Raw genomic sequence first — 25,546 nt, 5'->3', positions numbered from 1 at the left:
ATTATTCAGGATGTAAGCTACCCATTAATGGAGGAAAAACAATGAAAATCCCTCCTCTATAGACAGGTTTCCATAACTGTGTGCACCTCAGTGTTTCTTTTTCTTTGTCTGCAGCAGCTGATACTAGCCATTGTTAGAGACCGGATACTGGACTCAGTGGACCACTGGTTTGAGCTGAGGTAACAAGATAACAATTCCTATGTAAATTGTTTTCACGTCAAAGCCCAGCTTCATAAAGGGTCTTCCTGCATGCGGTCACACTTGGGATGGTGAGAAGAAGGGTTGAGAGAGGAAGCACCAGAGCAGTATGGTGGATTTTATGCTAAGTAGGGGCTTGGTGCAGGAATTACTGAATGAAATTGTGTGGTCTGTGTTATAGAGGAGATCATAACGGCCCCTTCTGACCTTGAAATCTATAAAAATCTAGGAAATCTACACTCACTTAACAGTTGTTTTGCACAGATGTGAATGACTACACAACATGCAAGCAGACAAGAATCCAGTCTGTTATTTTGAAAATGTCGCTCTCTAAAGGTCACATTTTAAAAATATTACTTCTATTTGTGCTTGTGCACATTACCATTTGCAAAATGGGCCAGATAGATGACACTGACGCCTTCCTATGCACATTTGAGCAAGTAGCTGCAGGGCTGGATGGGACAGGGCAACCTCGGCCCTGCGACTAGCTCCCTACCTAGCTGGTGAAGCCTAAGCAGCCTACATGGCCCTAAGTGAAGAGCAGGCCAGGAATTATGAAGCAATAAAGGCAGCCATCCTGGATCGGGTGGGGCTGTCCACAGAGAAGTACAGCCAAAAATTCCAGTCGGTGAGGTGGAAACAGGGTTTGCGGCCCCTGGTCTTCACCCAAAAGTTAATGGACTGGGCTACCTGCTGACTGAGGCCAGACACCCAGATAGTGCGGGAGATTATGAATGCACTCATTCTACAGCAGTTTTTACAGGCCCTTCCCGAGAACATAAAGGCATGGGTGAGGAGGCACCAACCGAATATGGTAGAGGCAGCTGTAACACTTACAGAGGAGTACGTGGAGACGGACTGCCCTAGGAAGGAGGGATGGCCGAGCAGAGATGTGAAGACCGTGAAAAGGCCCAGAGGAACCCACCCCCCTCCACACACACACACACACACCTGGGAAAGGCCCAGAGAAAAAAGTGGGAGGACACCTGAGGGGCTCCCACGTGGTCCAGACCGATTGTCTGCTAGCAGTGTGGATGACTGGGACACAAGAAGGGGGACTACCTGCACATGGATTGTGGGTGGGCAGAGTTTTGTGGCTGGGGAAATGCTGGAGGGCAGGGGAAAGGGCGGAAGCTGTCCACCATCCCAGTAATGGTGGGGAGGAAATCCCAGCGAGGCCTGGTGGACTCGGACTCAGCCTGTTCTCTGGTACAAAGGAAGCTGGTGAGGCCACACTGGTGAAAGATGGACGTGGAATGCATCCACAGGGATAGGAGGCAATAACCTGTAGCCCAGGTGCCCCTTGCAGTTCAGGGCAGATTTAAATGGCAATGGGTTGGGGTAGTTAAAGGTCTGCCTTATCCGGTGGTGGTGAGTACAGACTGGGACCCCTTCCCAGGAGGGAAGATAGGCAGAGGAAGAAAGCCCAAGATCAGAAAAAGGGGAGATTCCCCAAAGATGGGGGTAGAGACCCCCAAGCAGAAAATCCCTAGACAACCAAGCCTGAGAAAGGAGAGGGAAACTATGGGCAAGATGGGCACCCCAGGGTCTTTGACCAGAGAGCAAGGCCCAGCAGAGGGTCTTATCAGCAGACCCCCAGAGGGAGAGACCCAGACCCCATTGGATGAGCTTGGTGGACAGGAAGCCCTGAGTGTCTGGGAGAGGGCTGGGACCAACCCCGAAACCCCTGATGGAAAGGAAGGGGGAAAAAACAGGGGAACACCCAGGGAGATGTGAATGGTGCAAGGACCTGTGGGTTGCAGTGGGGGGTGAAGGAACCCCACATGGCAAACCCTGGAACTGACCAAAAGAGGGAAAAGACTCCCTCATAGAGCCCCCTCCTCCCCAGTAGAGGAAGGAGAGGATGTGGAGGGGCAAACCTGGCAGTTGGAGAAGTGGGAGAGGTAAGTCACAGGGTCCTGGGCAAAGGGTTGCTGATTCAGCCCTCTGTTACACCAGCTCACATTTAGGGGGCTAGATTAGAGCTGACTGAAGATAACCTGGCCCTAATTGGGGAGGCAGGGCCAGCTGCCGCAAATTAGTCTGGGGCTATATAAAAGTATGTCAGTGCACTGGTAAAAGCTTTCTCACAACTATTCTATGTGGTAGGGGGGCAGGAAGATGAGATACTTAAATTACCTCAGGCAAAAATTTCGCAGTAGCAACTAGATGGAACAGCTGGTTTGCTGCTGTTCAGTACCATGAAAAGCACTTTCAATATTATCATGGGCTTGTTGAAGAAGAAATGAGTGTGGGGGACCACTCTTTGCCACATTCATTGCAGGAACTTGAAAAAGTGCTGTCAGACGAAACCCAACGTTTAATGCTGAAGACTGCATTGTATTTTATCAGTGAAATGTGCAAGCCAATCATTGACCTAATGGCTACATTTGAAAGCCAGAGACAGTGCACTCTCTTTGCTTTTGAGAATATGGAAGACCTACTGTTTTTCCTTGAGACACATATTCAGTTTTCAGTGGAAACCACTCAAAGGTTTCTCAGGCAGAAGATGTCAATAATGTAACAACTGATCAAAATAGCAAGTTGGTGCACCTGTTTCATTCAGCTGTTGACAATTCAGCTGAAGAAGTACATCAATGATACTGAGAGTGGGCAGCCTGCAATTAAGTTCCTGAAATCCATAAGGATTTTTAACCCCAGAAGATTTCCTATGATATCTTATGTCAAGAAGGATGACACTTCAATTCCTGGCTTCAGTGACATTTCAGCAGAGGAGTTTGCTTTGAATACCAGGAAGGTGGCACCCAACGTGATGCAAAGCATTCTACAGTCAGTTGAAATTGACTTTGCCATGTTTTGGTCATCAATAACCGACCGTCTTCCAAATTTGAAAACATCAGCTTTCATTACTCCTGGAGGAATTCTGCACCACTGCACAAGCACAGAATTAATATCCCTTGTGGATCTCCCTCCCCGCCCACGACAAATAATTGATTCTGATGCAGAAGGGAAGGGGTGCTGCATTTACACCTTTCAGCCATGGGCCAGAGCAGCCAGCTGCAGAAAGGGAGGGGGCAGAGGCTGCCTTCCTCACAGCACCCTACCTGCAGGGCCAGGTGAGGAGGCATAGAATTGGGTTAGGGGAGAGACAGAGTGGGGCACAGGGCTGCTAGGGAGTCTCACAGATGGGAATTCAGAAAGACTAGTTGTGGGGGACAGACTAGGGCACAGGAGCTAGTAGGGTGACAACATTCAGCCAGGGTTGAATGAGAGTGGCGGTGTAGGGCCACACGGGGACAGGGGAAGCTATGCCTGGCTGAATGGGGAGTTGGGGTGCAGGGCCACATGGAGATGGGGGAGGGGATGCAGGGCCACATGGGGACAGGAGGAGTGTGGATGGCTGAGTGGGGCTGCAAGAACACATGAGAACAGGGCAGGTGTGCCTGACTCAGAAAGAGGCTGGGGTTACCAACATCGGCATGGGGGAGGCTCCCTAACTCCCTAACAATCTCTTCCCTCCAAAAAATCCTGTTCCATACTTCTCCCACCCACACCCTCCAGGTTCACTCTCAGGCCCCTTACCAGCAATTACTTCCCTCTCCCTCAGCTCCTCCATTACCCCGACTTCCCCAAGCCTTTGCACTGCTTTTGAGGGGGGTGGGAAATACATTTCTGTATTGCAGTTTAAATGAATTATTACTCAAAGACCTGTATTAATATGCCTAGTAAGGAATCTTTGTCAAGTAACATTTCCTGGGTCTTTTTTGATGTCTGTATTGTTGTAGACATACTTGCTGATAGGTATTTTGAAATAATTACCAAAATAACTGAAACTGATTATATTAGGGTGATTATATTGTGTTATTTTGATAAATAAAAATGCAGAATTTTAAAATATTGTGGCAGAATTTTTAACTTTTTGGCACTGAATTCCCCCAGGAGTAATAAATGATGTAACAAACACAGCTGATGCTGAGCACAGCAACTTGCCGTATAATTTTGTCTTCTCCGGTCAGAGGCATTCTCTTTTGGAACACAAATTGAAAGAGCTGGTGTTCCTTTATTTCTATCTTGGAATTTAAAAAGACTTTATGTTAACAAAAAAAAAGTCCATTGGTTTAGGCTTATTGATGCTTTTCTTTTACTTACTGTGCTAGTATTTTGATAACCAGTATGAGAGAAGAACCCAGTATAACTGCACAATAATTTTGGTACATTGCACAGTACTTGAGATATCACAAGGAGTCAGAAAATTCTTCATTGTCTTTGTTTTGCATTTGGACTTCTGCATCTAATTTACTGCAAAAACTAATCTCAATTTAACAAATCCTTATTTAACAACTTTATTTAGTTTTAAAAATCATACCTGCTAGGTCAGTTTTTGTTTGTTTGTTTTTATTTTTTGTTGGTTCAAGGAATGATAAACAACTACAGTAGATTTGGTGATAAAATGTGCTAAATAAATACAAAATACCTGCATTTCTAAAGAAGGTTCAAATACTGTTATATTTCATTTAATTTGTGGTTAAAAAAAAAAGATTTTAATTTTGATTTTTCCTTGCAGAATTTTGATTTTTTTTCTGTGCATAATTCCCTACGGTGTAAGATGTTAGCAAAGTACAGCTTGAAAGAACTAATGTAGGGATGGCTCATCTAGCTATTGAGCAATACATTGTCATGTGGTTGTCATCATATCTTAGCATTATCACAAAATATCTCAGCTGGTTCTCTTAACATTGCTAATCAAATGCAATTCATGTACTTATCATTATAAGCCTAGTCAGCACAAATAAAGTGTAGTAATTTCCTGGGCAACATTAATAGATCCTCTGTGTGATCTTTTCCAGCGTAGACTTTTTTAACTACTGGGCCAGATCCATAACCCACTGAAGTCAGTGGGAGTCTTTGCATTAAAAGAGAGTCTTTCCTTAACTTTGGTGAGATTTTGATCAGGCCCATTATGAATTATTGTCTAACATTCCTCATGACCAGGATTAGCAATACTAGTTAAAGCCCAGCTAGGGTGACCAGATGTCCCAGTATTATTGGGATTGTCCTGAAATTTGGGGCTTTGTCTTATATCCCCCCTTCCACTCCCCACCCAAAAAAAGTGTCCTGATTTTTCACCCTTGCTATCTGGTCACCCTAAGCCTAGCACTGTACAGAAAGGCACAGGACAACTTGTCCAGTATAAAATTCTTTATTTAATATATATAGCTTCCACACGTCCTCTCCAAACTACTTGTAATCTGACCAAATTCATGCCTCTCAGAATTATCTCGGTCCCATTTTCATGGCATTATAATAAGGATGAAGTGTACTAGAGAATGTCTGGGATTGATAGAGTTACAGTTTGCCCCCTATTTGTATATCATCACAGTAATAACCTCTATTGAATACATTGATGTGAGTGGCTAAGACTATGCATAAAATCATGAAAACAGAATCTGTGTCCAAACCCCAGAAGATCTCATTAGGCAATAAGTTATGTCTGACCTAATTAATGGCTTGGTAAAAATGAGGCAGAAGGTTTCTAATGTTTGTTCCTCCGTAGAGTTAATAAGACTAATGTAAACAATATGACAGCTAAACCTTTCTAAAAGCTTATGACTGTGGGACTCTTATTGTCTACTAACTATCTCTCCAGAGGAATTAGAATCAGATAGGAGGACTAAGAGTCCATAGCTCACAGTTGATGCTGTCAACAGTAAGAGTGACCACGTTTTGCTAAAAGGGTTTGGAAGACAAGACTAGGGCCAGCCTTTATATCTTCTCTTGGCAAAGTCTCATATCAGTATTTGAATAGGAGAAGGGTACAGAGTATGTGTGTTTTCCCATGTTATGGATCTCTGCATTGGCATGTCCCAGTGGTGTCCACCAAACTAGTAATGGGATTTTCAGCAGCAGATTCGTCACTTACAAAGAGTTGGTGCTTAAAGTGCTCTTATCCTCTGAAAAGTTGTGCAAATGGTAATCTGCGGGTTTGTGTGTATTGTGTCTCAGTAGTTATTCTACATCAAATTGGCTCAGTTTACATGTGAAAACATTTTGGTTTTCTAACTGCTGCCCTACAAGGTCGGCCTAAGATATGAAAGGCAAGCTGGGTTCTTTTCTTTTTTGTGCATCATCAAGAATAATGGTTCTGCAGTGAACCTTAGTTAACAGATCCCTTGATGCTGCATGACTCAGCATGACCCACTAGCTCTGTTGGCTGTACAAGTCTTAAAGCAGTAAAAAATAGCAAACATTACTTTTGTTTATGAGCAGATGTAACTGAATACACACACAGCAGATTCAGTGAGCAAGAAGGGGCCACTTTTATAGCCCTTTGTAGTTACTTTTCTGACTAAAACTGGGGTCCTGTGTATATTACAGCACATATGGAATTTGCCACAAAATTCACTGCTAGCTGCAGGTTATGATCTGGTATCTAAGCTTTCACTAAAAAAACAAAAAACCGTGGGCCTGATCCTCAACTGGCATAAAATGACTGAGCGCTATTGACACCAGCTAAAGATCTGGCCCTATATTTTTAGCTTTCTTGGTTGTGAATAAAACCTTGGGAAGCCCTCCAGGGACCCTGGGTATGCACTCTGGTAGCTAGCCTATGCTAAAGCCCATGCCACCATGCCTACCCTGTTATTGTTACCCATGCTAGCTAGATTAAAGCTAGCATAGGTGTGTCTACCCATGCTGCAATCAAACCTTTCACTATGCCATGTAGACATGTCCTTAGAGTGTATTATCAAAATAAACAACACAGGAGCTGTTATGATGATCATATTAGCCTAGTACCCATTTTTCAGTATAAACACCTCCACTTTTCAATGTAGACTAAGCTGGAGCAGAACTTCCAGTCTGTCCCACCAGAATGCTGCAGAAAAATGGCCCTTGCTATGGAATTGAGATCCAGCTTGCTGTGGAAACGTGGGACTTTGAGGCTGCTCACAGCGTATGAAGTTAAGCATGTTTCTACGCTTCTGCAGCACCACTGCCTATACTGCAATTTAGCCTGGGGATTTACAGTAGTTTGTCACTTGTCTTTTTTTTTTCCCAATGAATAACCATTCGCCGAAGAAGATTTTTATTTTAAAAGTGCAGTGGTACCTCCAGGGCTATATACTGACAGCTGTAGCCAGAGAGAGGATCCACCACAGAGATGGAGACATCATCCCTTTTCAAACGATATCAGGTGTGGTCAGCACGTCAGACTTTCCTTCATTATCTCTCAGAAACAAAGACTTATTCCAGACCTTGTCTTTTCATATGAAAATGAGCTGTCTACTGCTGTCAACATATTTATGGCAGGATTAAAGCTTTAAGCTTCTTTCCACTGCTCATTGGCTTGTGCTCTGTGCATTTGACTGTAACTAAGGATTTGGCCAAGTATCTTGAAACAAAATGTTTCATGTTTGCTAAAAATAAATTAGTTAAGTTGAAAGCTATAATAGTGCTTCCTTAATCAAAAATGGTGCAAAGATGTAAATCTTGGTCTGAATGAAATTTGTTTTATACTTACACTGTAAGTTCTTTGGGGCAGGGATTGTCTTTTTGTCCTGTGTTTGTACAGCGCCTAGCACAGGGATCGGCAACCTTTGGCATGCAGCCCCTCAGGGTAAGCCCCTGGTGGGCCGGGCTGGTTTGTTTACCTGCAGAGTCCACAGGTTCGGCCGATCGCAGCTCCCACTGGCCACGGTTCGCTGCTCCAGGCCAATGGGGGCTGCGGGAAGCAGTGTGGGCCGGGGGCTGTGCTGGCTGCCACTCCCGCAGCCCCCATTGGCCTGGAGCAGTGAACCCCAGCCAGTGGGAGCTGCGATTGGCCGGACTTTGTGGACACTGCAGGTAAACAAACCGGCCAGGTCTGCCAACGGCTTTCCTTGATGGGCCGCGTGCCAAAGGTTGCCGATCTCTGACCTAGCGCAATGGTCCCTGACTGAGAGTGTCTAGGTGCTACAGTGATACAAATAAGAAATAATAATGAAATATAACCTAACAAAGAAATGAAAGTATATAATGTATTTGATATTTTAATACAAAAATGTTGATACTGAACAGGGAAAAATCAGAGTTTTACTGAGTGCTCTCATTTAAAATTAATGGTGAAATCAATGTGTATGATCACTCATGGAATTTAATTATAGTATTTAGAAACCCATATTCTGGAATATTTCTGCAATGTCCTGGTGCTATGATAGAAATAGCTGAGTGTCCTGGAATTATGTGATGATGTGCCTGACTCATAAAAGGATGATGTTTTTTATGTTTTGAGTTCCAGTAAATAAAAGGCAACCCCATCTGTTAAAAGTCAACAGCAGAAAAACAGCAATTGACTTGAGTGCACCTGACTACAAATGAATGAATCACTTTGGAGGAAAGTACAAACTGACCCAGACCCTCATCCTAAACCAAACCAAGCCCTTTTCAGATTCACAAAAGTTCAAATAACAGCATCTTCCATCAGCTTTAGTTGTTGCAGGCCTCAGCACCTTTACGTCAGGAAGCACTGGGGATTTCGCAAGCAAACCTGTTCTTTTGAGCTGTCTGGCACTCTCAAGAAGTTTGGATAGTTCACATAACTTTTCCAGTCTAAACTGAACCTCCAGCTTGTGTAAATCAGCAAGGGCCACTGACATTAAAAGAGCTCTGCCAGTTTACACTAGCTGAGGTGTGTGCTTCATATTTACCTGATGTCTAGCCTTCCCTGCTAATGAATGAATTTCAAATTAATAGAAAATCAGCATTGATAAATATCAAAATGTGCTCTGATCCACATAGACACAAGATTTCCTTTGTAATATTTAATTTGCTAAATACCTCAGAGAAAAAAGCAGTAGTTCATATTTGGGGTATGAGAGTCACAGCTGGCATATGTTTACAGTGAGCAATACTGACTTCAGTGGAGCTATGGTGACTTACACCAGCTGAGAATCTGGCTAACACAAAAGTGCTAATTGGGGAAATCCTGCAGTTCTTAGCCCAAATGCAGAAAAACTGAAGTCTCATAATTCCAGACCACTACATTCATAGAATATCAGGGTTGGAAGGGACCTCAGGAGGTCATCTAGTCCACCCCCCTGCTCAAAGCAGAACCAATCCCCAATTTTTGCCCCAGATCCCTAAATGGCCCCCTCAAGGATTGAGCTCACAACACTGGGTTTAGCAGGCCAATGCTCAAACCACTGAGGTATCGCTCCCCCCAACCCAGGTTCTTTCTGTAATAGTCTGAAGACAGGGTAGGAATTATAGGGACTGGCTCCTCAGGGTTTGTCTACACAGGGATAAAAGCCCTGTGGTGTGGCTGCAGCTGGCCCGAGTCAGCTGACTTGGGCTCCTGGGTTTCATGTTGTGAAGCTAAAAATTGCAGTGTAGACATTCAGGCTGTGGCTGGACTCCGAGCTCTGGAGCCCTCCACCCTTGCAGGGTCCCAGAGCTCCAGCTCAGACCCAAGCCTGAACATCTGCACAGGAGTTTTTCAGCTCAGGAGCTGAAACCCCACAAGCCTGAGTCAGCTGACCCGGGCCAGTTGAGGGGTTTTTATTCCCCTGTAGGCATACCCTTAATCGGTTACATTTCAGTAGTAAGGAATATGGCTCAATATGACTTTGCTGTTTGTAAGAATATTCTAAACATGTGTAGTCCACTTTTTACATAAGCGATAACTCTTTATCCTTCAGGAAAGACACAACTGATAAAGGGAATTTTTAATAATTGAGCACTCTGAACATCCTCGATGTGCTGTAGGAATTAGAACAACTTTTTTTAACAGTTATCTGTGTTTCATGTCAATAACCACACAAGTTGCACTTAAAAAGTTCATTCTGTTTTTTGATATATTGCCCCTGTGTCAACTGTAGGAAGCATTGTTCAATCCAGAGGAATCTTTCAAAAAGAATGAACTTTTAAAGTGAGACAACTATTTGGCAACTGGCGTTGGAGACAGAGATGTAAGATGAACAGAAGAGCCACAGCAACCCTTAGGCAGCCAGAGATGTTACAGGAAGATTAGATGACATGATAAAAGCTGGTATGCACTTGGATTTACTGCCTTTTGCTGGCAAATATTACTCTCATGTGGTCTGCTGTGCTGTCCCATCCGATATGTCACACAGGAAGACAAAAGAGTCACATCCTCAGCTGCTATAAATAAATGTGTCTCCATTTACTTCACTGGAGCTATTGTTTGCACTGTCTGAGGAGTGGCCCAGAACTGTCATCTCAAAGCCCTTTGAACTGCCCAGTTGGGCTAATGTTGCAAAGACTGAGTGTGAAGGCGAAAGAATTAGTCACTGAGGGTATGCTTACAATGCGATGTAAGCCCAGACTCAGGCTTGAGCCCGGCGCCCCCTTCTGTGTACACACAAATCTCTCAGACTTGGGCTCGGACCTAGGGTACTAGGACCTAGCAGGGCTGGACGGTCCAAGCCTGAGTCAAGCCATGAACAGGGGTTCAAGCCCTATTGCTTTGCGGTATAGACACAGCCTCCACGACTTGTGTCCTGAGAGGCTGCGAAAAGTATTCCTCAATCCCACTGGCCAACTTCCTTTGTCCTCTCTAGCCCAACAATCTCCAATTTACTCCAGAGAAAATGAAAATAACCTCCCCTCCCCTTTGGTTTACTGCAACAGCTCAGTGAGTCAGCATTCACCTCCTTGTCTTCTGACCATCGAGCTGCAAACCCACCATCAGAGAGCCATCTGTGTCTGCAATGGAGACTGAACAGAACAAGCCTTTTGCAAAGCATGCTGCTTCATGGTCGCAGGAGCCCAGCCAGATTTTGGCGAATCTCTGGTGCAAGGCCAGCAAAACTGTGGACTTCAGTAAGAGTACCAGGAATGAGCCTCTGTACCAGCAAAGAAGCTGGCAGCTTTGCAAATGTATTGGACTGGTGACCAGTGCAGGGAGTGGATTAACCAGCTCTAGAGGCAAGTACCAGAAGTTCAGGGACCAGAACCACACTTCAGGCAACTCGCTGACATTATGCCCATTTTATGAGGAGTTTGACCGGGTGCTGAGCACAGAGCCAATGGTGGTGCATGGTACCCTGCTCAGCCAGAATGGTTCCCCGCTGGCCTCACAATCTAGCAAGGGGACTGATGGGAGCCAGTGGCAGGCACCCAGGGAGGACAATAAAGTCACTCTGTTGCTGAAGCCGGTTCCAGAGGAGGCTTTGGAGGAGAAGGAGCAGCAGCATGTTCTGGGCCAATACTCGGAGGAGCTGTTTGATTGTCCCCTGCCCCTGAAGAACAGCCTGCTGTGGCAGACAGGGAAGGGACAGAAGCTGCCCCTGATCCTTGTACATTTCTGACTCTGTTTGAATGTTTATTAATATGGTAATGGGAGGGATTTCTGCTCTATGAACCAAAGCAAAAGTTATGAGAAGCACCAGCTAGCAGCATGTATCTGCTAATGGCAGCCTGTATGCTACCAATGGCTTGACTTCCTCTCCACCACCACGTGGAGTTCCAAATGGCGACCAGGTAATGTAAACAGTAAAGAACATCCTTACAGTGTATTTTTACTGGAAAGGCACAGATTTTTGCTCGGGCCATTCCTGTATCTTAAAAATAATAACTTTACATTGCCATGCCTGTAAGTATGCTGCATAACCACTCAATAGTCTGTCAGGCCATCTGGAAACAGCGGAGGGTCATGGAGGTGGAGATATGTTCCATTTACAAATCTAGTCCATTTCAGTTAAAGGTAATCCATGCAGTCCATCGATGACAAAAGCATTTGCCCAAATACACCTGGGGTTTGAAATTTTATCCAAAAATGTGCCAGAGGGGAGCGAATGGGTGTGGAGTTCTGTGTGTTTGCATGCAGCCATAACAGGCTAAGCTGTGTGGACGCTAATGCAGCAGCCTGTTGAGTCCCTCATGAATTCTGACCCAATCCTGGGTGCTTATAGGTGCAAACTTTTCCTGAAACAGGACCTCCCTATAGGTAGTCACATTTCAGGGAAGGGTGTATTTTTCCAGGCCCACCATGGGAGCTGACCAGCCTATTTCATTTACAGCTGTGCTGTTCAGTCACTATGAATTTGAATACTTCATACGCACCAGCAACTTGTAACCTCTACTGGCTGCCGTACTCCACAGCGTGCCCACAATGCAGCAGAAGGCTGGGCCAGCGAACCTTCCCAGACCATTCCAAGAGGACCCATTTCCATGATGAACTTATGGTTGAAGTTGTGGACAGGGCCAACAAGCAGGTCCAGTACCAAAGTCAGAAGGACAGGGTTTCAGTGTAGGAGAAGGCACTTGCTTTGCGGTTCCTGGAACAGAAATGACAGCTAAGGGAGGAGGACCGAGCTCAGCAGAAAATTGTTTGAGTGGCTCATCTCACTAATGACTGCAAAAGTAGCGGCTCCTGCTGCATCACCCCCCCCACCCCCCGTGCGCGTGCATGCATATGCATGCGCACACGCACACACACACACCCGCCCCGAGTCCCCTGTGCGGTACTCTGTGAAGCAGCTTGGAAGACTCCATAGCTGGGTGACACATGCAATTGGGTGCATGAGCAGGTGTCCAAGGCAACCTTGCCCAATCAGCCCTCCATACTGACCCTTTCCCATGTGGATGCCTTCCCTCTCTTCCCACAGTGCCTAGTACATGGCAAATGGAGAAAGAAGGGAAAGGAGAATGGGGGGACCAGGTGACATGCCATCATAGGGGGTTTTGGTCTTGTACATGGTTGCACTGTTTCCACCTGTTCTGCACTTTGTTGTTGTTGTTTTTCTCTAAGTTCTAGTGTTATTTGTATTTTGGTGTGGTAATGGCAGCTGGCCTGGCTAGGAATGGGTGAATGTTGTATTTTCTAAAACATGTTTATGAATAAATCTTTTTTATTTTATCAAGAAAGTTTATTGCTATCACTGCTTCACATCATAGGGTGTGTATTCAAAATAACAAAGGTAAACACACAGTCAGGGACAATTAATATGCAAAGTGTATTCCTCAATGCAATGATCTACAGCACTTTATACTTCAATCTCTCGAATACCTGCCCCCCAGTTCATAAGTGGTCATGTCATTCATAAGTACAGTGCCTGACACTAAACTCCTCCCCCCCAAGCACTGAAACCCCCCACAATAACTGAGCCCCCTCACCACCCCCAGCCCCATAAGCACATTCCTAAAGGTACAATTTTCCCTGTTCCATTGGGCCATCCAAGTCCACAATGCGGGAGCACAAAGCATCCCTGACTTATGTTGCCCGGGTGCATCCAGCAACACTGGGGTGGATATACTTTCTGGCAGAGTGTGCCGATAGAGCGGCCCCTCTATTTGGGGGAAATGGTTCACATCTGGCTTCACAAAAATTGTGAAGAGCACCATGAGCCACAGTAGTGCTGGCAGCATTGATGACTCCCAACAGGTCTGTAGACATCACCAATGGGATTTGGCTATTAGCCAGGATGGGCAGGGATGGTGTCCCTAGCCTCTGTTTGCCAGAGGCTGGGAATGGGAAACAGGGGATGGCTCACTTGATGATTACCTGTTCTATCCCCTCTGGGGATTGGACACTATTGGCAGACAGGATACTGGGCTAGATGGGCCTTTGGTCTGACCCTGTATGGCCGTTCTTATGTTCAATCTGCCAAAAGCATATTCAACAGCCATTGTATGCCTGCTGAGAGGGTAATTAAACCATCTTTTGCCAGGGCCCCTGAAATCAGAGTACAGTTTCATAAGCCAAGGCAAAAGGGGATATGCAGGGTCCCACAGAATAATGGTGGGGACAGGAACTCCATTTATGACAATGTCATTTGGTGGGAACAGTGCCCCAGCTGGTCCATGAATATGATTGGCAAAACCCCTTGGTATCATGAACTTTCCCCATGCACCCCACATTGCCATTCATAAATTGCCCTCTGCGGTCCATGAGGGCCTGCATAACAATGGATTAGCACCATTATGTCCTTATGTGCTCCTTGAGGAGGCCAAACTATAGGCACGTGAGTCCCATCAATGGCTCCAGCATACTTTGGAAACCCCATTCTCTCAAAGCCAGCAGTTACCTCAGGAATGTCTTTTAAGGGCGGGAACTGGGAGTGCTTTGTTCCACGTGAACCTTAAGTGGGCCTGACTGTATAAAAAGCCAGTTAGCTGCGAACCAGCTGAGCAGCTAACAGAAGGAGTTTGCCTGGGAGTTCGCCTGGGGAGAGTCCACTGAGGCTTACATCTTGCCGGATTCTCTGAGTAATTACTACAACTCCTGAGGAAGCTCGTAGAAGGAAGGTAATATGGATGGGGGGTGTTCAGCTGTTGTGACCTGCACTGGATGTGCTATGTTTGTCTTTCTTCCACAGGACAGAGGCGACTTTGTCTGTACAAAGTGCAAGCTGGTCTCCATATTGGAAGAGAAGGTTCAAGGTCTGGAGCAACAGGTATGACCCTGCATTGCATAAGAGAAACTGAAGATTTCCTGAACAGATGTCAGGATATGCTTCTACGGGCACAAGGTTCTGAAGATTCAGAGCAGGCTGCACATCGGGGACAGGAGGATGGTGAAGAAATTTGGCATCATGTGACCTCCAGAAGAAAAAAGGGGAACATCCATGTACCAGCAACGCAGATACAGGTAAGTAATCGTTTTCATGTTCTCTCCACAGGTACTAATGCGGAGAGTGGACCAGATGATACGTCTGAGGGAAGGGAGCAGAAGGAGACTCTGCCGATTGGAAGGCATGAGATGCACTGTGCTAGGGTTGGGGGTTCCACGACCACCGCTCCCAAGAGAAGGAGGCGGGTGGTGGTGGTTGGGGACTCTCTCCTCAGGGGGACTGAGTCATCTATCTGCTGCCCCGACCGGGAAAACCGAGAAGTCTGCTGCTTGCCAGGAGCTAAGATTCGTGATGTGACGGAGAGACTCATCAAGCCCTCGGATCGCTACCCCTTCCTGCTTCTCCATGTGGGCACCAATGATACTGCCAAGAATGACCTTGAGCGGATCACTGCAGACTACATGGCTCTGGGAAGAAGGATAAAGGAGTTTGAGGTGCAAGTGGTGTTCTCGTCCATCCTCCCCGTGGAAGGAAAAGGCCTGGGTAGAGACCAGGAAGTCATGGAAGTCAACGAATGGCTACGCAGGTGGTGTCGGAGAGAAGGCTTTGGATTCTTTGACCATTTGATGGTGTTCCAAGAAGGAGGAGTGCCAGGCAGAGACGGGCTCCACCTAACGAAGAGAGGGAAGAGCATCTTCGCAAGCAGGCTGGCTAACCTAGTGAGGAAGGCTTTAAACTAGGGTCACTGGGGGAAGGAGACCAAAGCCCTGAGGTAAGTGGGGAAATGGGATACCAGGAGGAAGCACGAGCAGGAGCGCATGAGAGGGGAGGGCTCCTGCCTCATACTGAGAAAGAGGGGCGATCAGCAGGTTATCTCAAGTGCCTATACACAAATGCACAAAGCCTGGGAAACAAGCAGGGAGAACTGGAAGTCCTGGCACAGTCAAGGAATTTTGATGTGATTGGAATAACAGAGACTTGGTGGGATAACTCACATGGCTGGAGTACTGTCATGGATGGATATAAGCTGTTCAGGAACGACAGGCAGGGCAGAAAAGGTGGGGGAGTTGCACTGTATGTAAGAGATCAGTATGACTGCTCAGAGCTCAAGTATGAAACTGCAGAAAAACCTGAGAGTCTCTGGATTAAGTTTAGAAGTGTGAGCAACAAGGGTGATGTCGTGGTGGGAGTCTACTATAGACCACCAGACCACGGGGATGAGGTGGACGAGGCTTTCTTCTGGCAACTCGCAGAAGTTACTAGATCGCACACCCTGGTTCTCACGGGAGACTTCAATCACCCTGATATCTGCTGGGAAAGCAATATAGCGGTGCACAGACAATCCAGGAAGTTTTTGGAAAATGTAGGGGACAATTTCCTGGTGCAAGTGCTGGAGGAACCAACTAGGGGCAGAGCTCTTCTTGACCTGCTGCTCACAAACCGGGAAGAATTAGTAGGGGAAGCTAAAGTGGATGGGAACCTGGGAGGCAGTGACCATGAGATGGTCGAGTTCAGGATCCTGACACAAGGAAGAAAGGAAAGCAGCAGAATACGGACCCTGGACTTCAGAAAAGCAGACTTTGACTCCCTCAAGGAACTGATGGGCAAGATCCCCTGGGAGAATAACATGAGGGGCAAAGGAGTCCAGGAGAGCTGGCTGTATTTTAAAGAATCCTTATTGAGGTTACAGGGACAAACCATCCCAATGTGTAGAAAGAATAGTAAATATGGCAGGCGACCAGCTTGGCTTAACAGTGAAATCCTTGCTTGATCTTAAATACAAAAAAGAAGCTTACAAGAAGTGGACGATTGGACAAATGACCAGGGATGAGCATAAAAATATTGCTCAGGCATGCAGGAGTGAAATCAGGAAGGCCAAATCACACCTGGAGTTGCTGCTAGCAAGAGATGTTAAGAGTAACAAGAAGGGTTTCTTCAGGTATGTTAGCAACAAGAAGAAAGTCAAGGAAAGTGTGGGCCCCTTACTGAATGAGGGAGGCAACTTAGTGACAGAGGATGTGGAAAAAGCTAATGTACTCAATGCTTTTTTTGCCTCTGTCTTCACGAACAAGGTCAGCTCCCAGACTACTGCACTGGGCAGCACAGCATGGGGAGGAGGTGACCAGCCCTCTGTGGAGAAAGAAGTGGTTTGGGACTATTTAGAAAAGCTGGACGTGCAAAAGTCCATGGGGCCGGATGCGTTGCATCCGAGAGTGCTAAAGGAGTTGGCAGATGTGATTGAAGAGCCATTGGCCATTATCTTTGAAAACTCATGGCGATCGGGGGAAGTCCCAGATGACTGGAAAAGGCTAATGTAGAGCCCATCTTTAAAAAAGGGAAGAAGGAGGATCCTGGGAACTACAGGCCAGTCAGCCTCACCTCAGTCCCTGGAAAAATCATGGAGCAGGTCCTCAAGGAATCAATTCTGAAGCACTTAGAGGAGAAGAAAGTGATCAGGAACAGTCAGCATGGATTCACCAAGGGCAAGTCATGCCTGACTAATCTAATTGCCTTCTATGACAAGATAACTGGTTCTGTGGACGAAGGGAAAGCTGTGGATGTGTTGTTCCTTGACTTTAGCAAAGCTTTTGACACTGTCTCCCACAGTATTCTTGCCAGCAAGTTAAAGAAGTATGGGCTGGATGAATGTCGGGCTCAACGGGTAGTGATCAATGGCTCCATGTCTAGTTGGCAGCCGGTATCAAGTGGAGTGCCCCAAGGGTCGGTCCTGGGGCCAGTTTTGTTCAATATCTTCATAAATGATCTGGAGAATGGTGTGGATTGCACGCTCAGCAAGTTTGCAGATGACACTAAACTGGGAGGAGAAGTAGATACGCTGGAGGAAGGGATAGGATACAGAGGGACCTAGACAAATTGGAGGATTGGGCCAAAAGAAATCTGATGAGGTTCAACAAGGACAAGTGCAGAGTCCTGCACTTAGGATGGAAGAATCCCATGCACCGCTACAGACTAGGGACCGAATGGCTCGGCAGCAGTTCTGCAGAAAAGGACCTAGGGGTTACAGTGGACGAGAAGCTGGATATGAGTCAACAGTGTGTCCTTTTTGTCAAGAAGGCCAATGGCATTTTGGGCTGTATAAGTAGGGGCATTGCCAGCAGATCGAGGGATGTGATCGTTCCCCTCTATTCGACATTGGTGAGGCCTCATTTGGAGTACTGTGTCCAGTTTTGGGCCCCACACTACAAGAAGGATGTGGAAAAATTGGAAAGAGTCCAGCGGAGGGCAACAAAAATGATTAGGGGACTGGAATACATGACTTATGAGGAGAGGCTGAGGGAACTGGGGATGTTTAGTCTACGGAAGAGAAGAATGAGGGGGGATTTGATAGCTGCTTTCAACTACCTGAAAGGGGGTTCCAAAGAGGATGGCTCTAGACTGTTCTCAGTGGTAGCAGATGACAGAACAAGGAGTAATGGTCTCAAGTTGCAGTGGGGGAGGTTTAGGTTGGATATTAGGAAAAACTTTTTCACTAGGAGGGTGGTGAAACACTGGAATGCATTACCTAGGGAGGTGGTGGAATCTCCTTCCTTAGAAGTTTTTAAGGTCAGGCTTGACAAAGCCCTGGCTGGGATGATTTAATTGGGGATCAGTCCTGCTTTGAGCAGGGGGCTGGACTAGATGACCTCCTGAGGTCCCTTCCAACCCTGGTATTCTATGATTCTATGCCTGCCATCTTGGGGTAGACCACAAGCCTGATTGCTTCAGAAATCTCGGCCACCACTTTATCCACTGTTGACTTTCCAACACCAGACTGGTTGGCAATAGACCTGTAGCAGCCAGGGGTAGCCATCTTCCAGATGGCTATAGCAACCTGCTTCTGGACTGGCCAGGATGCCCTCATCGGTGGGTCTTTATGCTGGTGGGTCAGGGCAAGCTGCTCAAGAGCAGCATAAATGGAGCTTTCTTTATGCAAAATTTCTGGACCTAATGCTGGTGATCCCAGAGCCACATGACATTGTGATTCCCACCAGTCTGTGCTTATGGCCCTGCACCAGAAGTGGCGGTCTATGAGGGGGCATCAGTGTAATAAGCAGCATCAGCCAGTGAGAGTCTGCCATGTCTGTGTCCTGCTCCTCCATCATAAGCTCTGTCAGATGATTTTGGTGGGTTTGAAACTGCTGCCTAACTATCCACCAGCACCTCATGGAAGCCATGGCGCATTTCCTGACACAGGAGTTGAAGTGCAAGCAAGAGAATTTCTTGAAAAGGGGCCCACTCCACATCACTCAGCAGGATGTGTTGGGAGGCCATGCATACTGCCTGTAATGTTCAGCGTGAGCAGTAAAATTTTCTCGTTGTGCACAATGGTCAATGGGTTAGCGTGGTCACATTTCAGGAGGGCACTAAAGGAGTCTGGTATATGGCTGGTTTGACTCGTGTCTGCATGCTGCAGTGTGGACACCAGAGTCCAAGGTTCAAACTTGGGTTAGGAAATTCTTAACAGAAGGTTAAGACTCAGTGTAGATGCTCAAGCCCCAGGTTCTCCAACATGGGTCAGCTGTCTTGAGTCCCACTAACCCTGGGATTAGATTGCAATGTAGCCACACCCACATAGACTTTAAAGCCAGAGGGGATCATTGTGATCATCTAATCCAGTGGTTCTCAAATTTATTTGATTGCGCCCTCTCCCCTCCGCCTTCTTTGTGTCTGTAGCAGTTTACACCTGCTCCTCCTCCCCTCACCCTGCCACGCAAGTACATACACCCATTAAAAAAAAATCAACAGGCAACTCTGACTCAATATTAAAAACAGTAAGACATTGATTCAAACAGAGTCAACGATGCATTGTAATAAGAGCAAAAGCAAAACTGCGAGTGTGGTCGACGTTACAATTAAATGTGCACACTGTAGCATAGCAAATGGATTAACATACAGATGGCAGTGACTTTGTACAATGCTATGCAAAGTTTAACAGAAATCTGTCAAAAAGCACAGCGCCAGAGTCAAATGCACAGCACCATCCAAGGACCTGATATGTCTGGAGGCATCAGCTCTTCTAGGTATTCATTGCTGTGGGTAAAATGTGCACAGTAAGGTTTTTTCCCCCCTAAAGCTTCTCACACACACACACCCCAGAATATATTCTGCGCTGCCTCTCGGGGGGTTGTTCCCCAGTTTGAGAACCTCTGCTCTAGTCTGACCTCCTGCACGTCACAGGCCACAGAATCTCACTCACTCACTTCTGTACTACATCCATAACCTCTGGCTGAGTTACTGAAGTCCTCAAATCATGATTTAAAGACTGTGCAAGTTACAGAGAATCCACCATTTACTCCAATTCAAGTCAGCAAGAGACCTGTGTCCCATGCTACTGCGGAAGGCAAGAAACTGCCAGGGTCTCCGCCAATCTGACCTGGGGGAAAATTCCTTCCCGACTCCAAAGATGGTGACCAGTTAGACCCTGAGCATGTCAGCAAAACCCACTAGCCAGACACCTGGGAAAGAATTTGCTGTAGTAACTGAGAGCCCTCCCCATCTAGTGTCGCTTCTCTGGCCATTGGAGATATTTGCTACTAGCAACTGCAGATGGACCACATGTAATGATAGGCAAACTCATCAAATCATACCCTCCATAAACTTATCTAGCTAAGTCCAGAGACCAGTTAGGGGTTGGGTTTTTTTCCCCCACTGTTCCCCTTGGGAGGCTGTTCCAGAGCATCACTCCTCTGATGGTTAGAAACCTATGTCTAATTTCAAGCCTAAACTTGTTGATGGCCAGTTTAGATCCATTTGTTCTTGTGCCAGCACTGGCATTTAATTTAAATAACTTCTATCCTTTCCTGGTGTGTATTTCTCTGCTGCATTTATAGAGAGCAATTATATCTCCTCTCAGCCTTCATTTGGTTAGGCTAAACATTCCAAACTCCTTCAGTCTCCTCTTATAAGATAGGTTCTTCACTCTTCTGATCATCCTAATAGCCCTTCTCTGCACCTGTTATAGTCTGAATTCATCTTTCTTCAACACAAGGGACCAGAACTGCACAAAGATGAAGTATTCCAGATGAAGTCTCATCAGTGTCTTTTATAGTGGTAATAACATTTGCCTGTCTCTACTGGAAATACCTTGCCTGATGCATCCTAGGACTGCATTAGCCTTTTTCATGGCCACATCATATCGATGGCTCATAGTAATCTTGTGATTCAACAGTACACCCAGGTGTTTCTCCTCCTCTGTCACTTCCAATTTATATGTCCCCATCTTATAGCAAATATTATTTTTGTTAGTCCCTAAGTGTATAACCTTGCAATATTAAAATCCCATTTTTATTACACCAGTTTTCAAGGTCAGTCTATTCTTTTTGTATGATAGTCCTATCCTCCTCTGTTTTGGCAATACCTCCCATCTTTGTGTCATCCCTCAATTTTTATTCGCACACTCCCACTTTTTGTCCCAAGTTCATTAATAAAAATGTTAAATGAGATTAGTCCCCAAACCAGTCCCTGAGGAACTCCACTAGTGATCTCCCTCCAGCCTGACAGTTCACCTTTCAATATGACCCTTTGTAGTTTCCCCTTTAAACAGCTCCTTACCCACCTTTCAATTCTCATGTTAATCCCCATCTTCTCCAGTTTAAGTCATGGTTTCTCATGTGAAACTTTATCAAATGCCTTACTGAAATCCAGGTTTGCTCTAAGGGCAGGCTAAGGGCTTATCTACACCACGCAGCTTTTAGTGACAAGGCTGTGTCGACAGAGCCTTGTCACTAAAAGTCAGCGCGTGTAAACGCTCTTTGTCGGCACTTTTGCCGACAAAATACTTCCAGCCCCGTGAGCGGTGTTAGCTTTTTCGACAGCGCTCCTGAGTTGAGTCCCACTAACGCTGGCCTTACATTGTAATGTAGGCATATCCTGAGAGAGCTAGCTCTAACTTTGCACTTTTTAACCTCAACCTGGATGATGTGTTTGGTTTGCATCACTGTTTCTGGCACACTGCATTGTTAACACATTTTCCCCTCCAAATTATGCTGGGGTCAGGAAGACAAATTTGTTTATTATTTATTTTCACTCTCCATCTTGGAGCAACCTCACAACTGTTGCCAAATAGTGACAACTGGACATGTAATTTTACCTACAGAAAGAAATTATAATTGATCTTCAAAGAGCTGGGAAACTACGCAGACAATTTCAAATGCATTGCTTGGTCTTTTGCTGTATTTTAATGGACAATATAAAATTATTAGGATGGTTGTAGCCTGTTCCCGATATCCCAAAGGCTATCAAATTCCCAGGCTGCATTGCCTGTGGATTTCCTTTTGTATCCTCTGTCATGAATGTGCAACACCTGTCTTATCTTCACGTCTGAAGATAAGCTAGGTCCAGAGATGAGCAGAAAAGGATTAATATGAACAGAACCAGTAAATATATTACAAATAAAACATAGGGCTGAAGGGTATTCATTTCATTAGCATTTATGTTAGTCAAAAGGGCAGCAACACATGTTCCAAGCAGAGGGTATCACACATTTGACACTATTCAAGGCTGGGTGGATGCTTGGCTGTGTATCATGCTGAACTCAGACATGACTGATGCTAGTGGGAAGAAGGAAGCATTTTGAAAAACTCTTCTCTCCTTTAACAACCACATCCATCACAGGTGTCTGACCTCACAGATTGTTAAATCAACCCATAGTTTTGGGGTCCTCTTGGACTCCCCACTGCACGGGAATACTCAAATAGCCACGGGAGGGGCGGGGGCGAGAACGGGGAGAGGGAAGCAAGCCTGTGTCCATCTGTGGCAGACCAGAAGATTGTACCTGATCCTATCAGACTCAGATCTGGCTGCAGTGAATCTACGCTTTTGTAACATCAAATTCTAATATTGCATTTGTAATTCAGCATGGATAGTATGGCTTGACTGTTGCAGAAAAGACATCAATGCCCTAATAAAGCTTCAGCTGACTCAGAACATGGTAGCCCCACTCAGATGACTGGGAACATATTACCTCCATCTGCTGCTCCCTGCAAAAGCCTCACATTGAATACAGACTGTAGTTCAAGAGCTCTGTCCTGATATTCAAATTCCTCCATTGGATTGTCCCTAGCTACTTCAGACACCGTCTCCCTCTGTGGCCACTCACAATGACTGCATTCCAAATGAAACTGCCAAGCAATAGGGAAGACTCATGTCTGCAAGAGACAGAACTTTCACAGGAGCTGGACCATGACTATGGAACTTCACTGCCATGACCACTAGCCTCACTGCATTGATAGCCAAATGCAAAATTTACCTCTCTGCCTGAACATCCCTAAATAGAACCTCAAGCTTTTATTTTCTCACACACACACACACACACCCATCACCACCACTAAGAGAGAAACCAAGGCTACCTCTTACCATCAGCAAAGGAAGAGCAAGATACCACAGTTGTCTGTGAGCTCTTGGGAGGTGCTCAGATACTGTAATGATGGGACTCTGGAGGGAAAGATAGATAAATTTATTCCAAAATTATTTGAGTTGCTGTCACTTACCTTCCAGTAAAGCAATATGGTGCCTGGTATCACATGCATGCGCACACGTACACGTCTTTTTTTTTTTTCCCTTTGAAATACTGCAGTCACTAATTAAATCTTTCCCGGGAGTTTTGTTTTTGTGGAAGACTTTTTTTCTAAAAGTTTTTTTTTTTTAATAATGAAAACAGTTTGGGTGCTTTTTTTTTTTGCCAGGTAGCATTTATCAAGTTCTTATTAAAGTAGAAAAGGTAGTTTCTCTCTTCCTTGTAGACATGAGTTGGGAGCCTTCCAAACTGCTTTTCTTTGTGGGTGGGTTTTGTTTTTTTAATTATAGCTTTTGTTACTTTAGAATGATGTTTTTTCCAGTTGCTGTTCTGTTTCCTCTGAAGCTTTGCAATAGCCCCTCCAGTCCTCCTTCTCTGCTCCCCACCTCAGTAGCAGAGTGTTGCACACTCTTCAGCAATTTTATCCTCACAGCACCCCTGCGAAAAAGGGACATATTATCTCCATTTTACAGATGAACACCCGAGGAACAGAGACAATAAGGTCCAGATCCTCAAAGGTATTTAGGCAAAGCCAAGGAAAGAGAAATGGCATCTCCAGGAACGGTTTTTACAGTGTGTGTGGGCAGGGGGGTGGGAGGTGCTGAAACCATTGGCCAAAACTGTAAACCCTGTGTATGATGCAAACCACTTCAAACAGGGGGTGCACCAGCACCCTAGATCCAGGCCAGCACCGTTGTGACGCCAAAGTGACTTAATCATTGAAAGGAACTTGATTGTGTCAAGAGGTTTGTGGATAGGTGCCTGTGGATTGTGTCCCTAAATATTTTACACTGAAGCATTTTCTGAATGTTTTCTCAGAGACACAAACTAAAATGGCTTTACTAAATATGTGGCTATAACAGGTTAATGTTTCCTAGGCAACATAGCTGAGCAAAAGCAATCTGATGTCCATTCTCGCCTATGCTCAACTGAGCAATTATTATTATTATTATTATTTTATCTGTTTATTAAGCACCCAAGAGCGTGACAGGCACTTTGCAGCCATACACTAAGCCAAGTCACTGCCTTGCATTTAAAAGCAGCTAGTCACAGAATGCATTTTGCCTGACAACTCTGAAAAGCCAGAAGCAGTCAGAGTTTCAAAATACACTCCAGCCTCATTATCACACTATCCACAGGAAGTTAATGCCTGGGTATTCTAACAGTGAATGTTCAAATCAAGCAGCCTATAAATATCCCTCTCATTGGATTTCTTTTAAACCTGTAACTAAATCCATTTCACCATCCGTAAATGGCCACGATGAGAGTCACCTACCTACCTCACACGGGTGTTGTGAAGATTAATGAGTTAATAGGAAAGCACTTTGAACATGTACTGTGCTATATAAATGCAAAAGTATTATTATTTAATAACTTCTCTATTGTACCATAGTCTTCCCCAGGGTACTATGTAATCTTGTATTTGCTGAAACTAATTAAGGCTTACTTCATTGATGGGCATAGATTTAAACCTAAAATGGGCGAAATACTTCAGGAAGCATCATGTGTCAGTGTAGTGAGGTATATTAAAAGACAGAGAAGCAAAAAAAAACTTTAACAGCAGCTGAACCTAAATGAATGGTAAAGAGACAGCTAGTCAATATGCTAGTCATGTGTCTACTGGGCTGTCTTTATCCTCTTAGATTCTTAACTTGATGGACTGTTGATTGCCTGCTCTTTCTCAAGAGACAATACTAAAACCTGTCACTGGAACTTGCAGCATCTATTCTTAGAGGCCACATCTATTGCAAAAGAGTAGAAGTAGGGTTCTTCTGTTATATGAAACAAGGGATCCAGCTTCCTGCAGGCTGATAAAAGCACAGCCTTCAATTTCCATTTATTTCTGAGGTTCATATATAGAGCTGGGCTACTTCAGATCATTGTCACTTGGCAATTTTGCTTATGTCGGTGCAGCTGATTTCAGAAGTGCAGCGGGGAGGAAGTGGGTGGAGGGAAAGCCAGTGGTAATTTCTTTTTAGATCACTTCCAAAATAGGAAAAAAGACCTATCATCTCTGAATCACAGCAAGCTTGTGACAGAGCCACAAAGAAAAATATTGTCTTAGTCTCAGAGTGATTAGAAATACACAAGGGACTAAATTATGATTGCTTTTGTGTGTCTATGTTACAGTGGGGAGAGTGGTAGGGAGCCCTTCTCTAGTGCGTGCTTACAGAGCCCTGTTCAAATCTGAGCTGCAGAGTACTGGCTAGTGCTGCCAGCTGCTTTAGTGCCCCAAGTGTGGGGGGGAGGGGAGGGAGGAGGGTCGGATTTGGGGCTTGGTGCTCCTAGTCCTGTTCCCATAAGCTACAGGATGGCAGCACAAAATAAAGAGATTACTCTGCCTGGGCAGTTGCAGCAAGGG

At 45.4% G+C, this 25,546-nt stretch overlaps 2 long non-coding RNA genes across 2 annotated transcripts in view; one reads left to right on the top strand and one right to left on the bottom strand.

Annotated features, from left to right (window-relative positions):
- Positions 1-14,577, top strand: part of LOC141983239 (uncharacterized) — a 171,887-nt gene extending 157,310 nt beyond the window's left edge. Inside the window, exon 3 of the long non-coding RNA XR_012638323.1 lies at positions 14,475-14,577. This is a non-coding gene — a long non-coding RNA (uncharacterized LOC141983239). The remainder of the gene's footprint in view (positions 1-14,474) is intronic.
- LOC141983235 (uncharacterized) overlaps positions 1-23,191 on the bottom strand; it is a 166,072-nt gene extending 142,881 nt beyond the window's left edge. The window contains exons 1-2 of the long non-coding RNA XR_012638320.1: positions 23,159-23,191; positions 12,220-12,434 (exon numbers count right to left, since the gene is read on the bottom strand). This is a non-coding gene — a long non-coding RNA (uncharacterized LOC141983235). The remainder of the gene's footprint in view (positions 1-12,219; positions 12,435-23,158) is intronic.
- Positions 23,192-25,546: the final 2,355 nt, after the last annotated feature.

This window comes from Natator depressus, chromosome 1, assembly GCF_965152275.1.
Source record: "Natator depressus isolate rNatDep1 chromosome 1, rNatDep2.hap1, whole genome shotgun sequence".
NCBI classification, from domain to species: Eukaryota; Metazoa; Chordata; order Testudines; family Cheloniidae; genus Natator; species Natator depressus.
Note: the sequence above shows the minus strand (reverse complement) of the source record. Positions and strands in the feature narration are given on the sequence as shown.